We start from the raw sequence: 3,157 nt of genomic DNA, 5'->3' as shown, positions 1-3,157 counted from the left end.
TGGGACCCTAGAAGTGTCATAGTGAAAGAATTTTTGAAAAATATTGGACTGGGCCTTCACAGTTCAAAACAGAAGTTTGTATGGAGAACTTGAGGTGTTCAATGGGGCACGTTCGGTGTAGTACTAGATTTGTAGTAATGAGCTGAATTTTAGTATGGTGAGAAGGTCAATTCTCCGTTTCTGCAATGAAATGGTGCACAAAGCGTGGGTATTATGATTCTTTACCTAATTTGATGCTGTTTGAGCTAAACTTTGGATAACTATTTTGTTTATGTTGTAAGAAATGGAAAAAAACAACAACACTGTTGCCCAAAGTTTTGCTCAAACAGCATCAAATTAGGCGAGGAATCATAACCCGCATAATCGCAAACTGTAAATGCATTGTTTCTCATACTGTAGATAACCATAAGCAATATTCGTTTAACCATTTCTCAGACTATCGGAGGAAACAGTAAGCTAATCATTCCATGTACAGATTTTTTTTAATATTCTTAATCACTTAACCTAATTTACAGCTCTATTGTCCACTAGGGCACTACGTGAGCGATTTCAATAGGAAGCAATCAGTGAAGTACTAGATTGAAAGTAGTGAGCTGGATTTTTGTATGGTGAGATGATCAATAGGACAGATCGGTGAAGTACTAGATTTGTAGTAATGAGCTGAATTTTAGTATGGTGAGAAGGTCAATCCTCCGTTTCTGCAATAAAATGGTGCAAAAAGTGTAGGTATTATGATTCCTTGCCTAATTTTATGCTGTTTTAGCAAAACTTTGGGCAACAGTGTTGTTGTTTTCTCCATTTCTTGCAACATAAACAACATAGTTATCCAAAGTTTTGCTCAAACAGCATCAAATTAGGCAAGGAATCATAATACCCACGCATTTTGCACCATTTCATTGCAGAAACGGAGAATTGGCCTTCTCACCATACTAAAACTCAGCTCATTACTACAAATCTAGTACTACACTGAACGTGCCCCATTCTCCGTTTCTGCAATGAAATGGTGCAAACAGCTTGGGTTATATGATTTCTTGCCTAATTTGATGCTGTTTGAGCAAAAGTTTGGGTAACTGTGTTGTTGTATTATTTATTTCTTGCAACTTCAACAACACAGTTACCCAAAGTTTTGCTCAAACAGCATCAAATTAGGCAAGAAATCATATAACCCACGCTGTTTGCTCCATTTCATTGCAGAAATGGAGAATGGGGCACGTTCGGTGTAGTACTAGATTTGTAGTAATGAGCTGAATTTTAGTATGGTGAGAAAGTCAATTCTCCGTTTCTGCAATGAAATGGTGCAAAAAGCGTGGGTATTATGATTCCTTGCCTAATTTGATGCTGTTTGAGCAAAACTTTGGATAACTATGTTGTTTATGTTGCAAGAAATGGAGAAAACATTAACACTGTTGCCCAAAGTTTTGCTCAAACAGCATCAAATTAGGCAAGGAATCATAATACCCACGCTTTTTGCACCATTTCATTGCAAAAACGGAGAATTGACCTTCTCACCATACTAAAATTCAGCTCATTACTACAAATCTAGTACTTCACCGATCTGTCCTATTGACCTTCTCACCATACTAATGTCGTTTTCGTTTTTGCGGTGGAGCTACACCGGTGTAGCACTTTTGCACCGAAAGTGTTCGTTTTTGATTTTCGTGCTGCACCGGTGTAGCACTTTTTCTGCACCGCTCAAGATAGTGCAGCACTCAAAAATTCGAGAGTGTAGCGGGTGTACACCGTGTCCACCAATCAACGTTTGCGAAATTGTAAATATTTTGGTTTTTATTCACGCACACCAATGCAACTGCACCGAAAATGTTCGTTTTTGTAGTGAAAAGTGTAGCACGAAGCGGTGTAGCACCGCCACAAAAACGAAAACGACATAAAATTCAGCTCATTACTACAAATCTAGTACTTCATCGATCTGTCCTATTGATCATCTCACCATACAAAAATCCAGCTCACTACTTTCAATCTAGTACTTCACTGATTGCCTCCTATTTACAGTATGTGGAATAGGCGGTTAAGATAGGTTACCATAAAAAATCGCTCATTTTCCCGAACAAATTTTTCGCAATACAGTAAAGGATATGGTCAATATATTATCCAGTTTTTCAGGCAACTCACTGCATAACAAATGGTAAGAGCATAGTTTAACAATATAGCTAGAATAAAAACGAGCACTGTATGGTTTATTATTGATGTATGGTCTTTCATGGCATTTAAAAGCGTTTATGCGTTCACTGAAATTTTTTGAATTTTTGAATATTTATCTTCAAGCATCATGCTGAGTAGCGCATCCTGCATTGATAGAGGAGCATCTTGGGTCACGATTTTTCCGATCGGATTCCGATCGGATGTGCAATGATGTCTGCTGATATTTCCTGACTTGCGACTCGTCCCATCCTGGGCCCGGTGGGAACGGATTCTTATTCGCAAGCGACACACAATTTCCACCCGCAGCAGTTCGAATTCGTCGCTCCTCCCGGAACACCTCGCAGTAGCACACAGTCATGCGATATCAAGTTCACAAATTCTGAAAAATAATTTGTATTGCACGCAAACCCCAAAATTTTATTCCCACCTTTGGGTTTCCGCGCCGAAGACCCAGCGCCAGATTCGGCGACAAAGAAAACTGACAGCAGTCGCCGGACAGTTGGCAATCCTGATATTTGACGGCGGCCGCCCGGTAGTCATGGGAGTGGATTGTTGTCACGCAAATAGATCTTTTCGCTGAAAATGCATGTGTATTGAGTTATTGTTGACAGATTTTCTGCAGTGTTAGTGCGAATTTCAGCGATTTTCTGTATCGTGTAAGCCTTCGCTGGAAGAAAACGTCATGTTGTTCAGCGAAGCAAGGAAAATTTTCAGTGAAAAAAGCAATATATGATGAGATACAACACAGAAACCAAAATGGAAGAATCATTCAAAACTTACCATTTGTATCTAGTCGCTTCAAGGACTTCAAATCTTTTATCGAGGCAAGTTTTCAGATTATTTTTCACTGAAGTTCACACAGTTGCTCACGGGGGATCTACAGGAAAGATTTTGTTTATTTTTTTACAACATTGCAAACTCCGACGTTCGTTGGTACTACGGATACCAATGTACGCTACTATTTGGCATACTGTTAAATTTAATTAGCATACAGTAC

Source organism: Aedes albopictus, chromosome 3 (assembly GCF_035046485.1).
Source record: "Aedes albopictus strain Foshan chromosome 3, AalbF5, whole genome shotgun sequence".
NCBI classification, from domain to species: Eukaryota; Metazoa; Arthropoda; class Insecta; order Diptera; family Culicidae; genus Aedes; species Aedes albopictus.
This window is presented reverse-complemented; position numbering follows the sequence as displayed.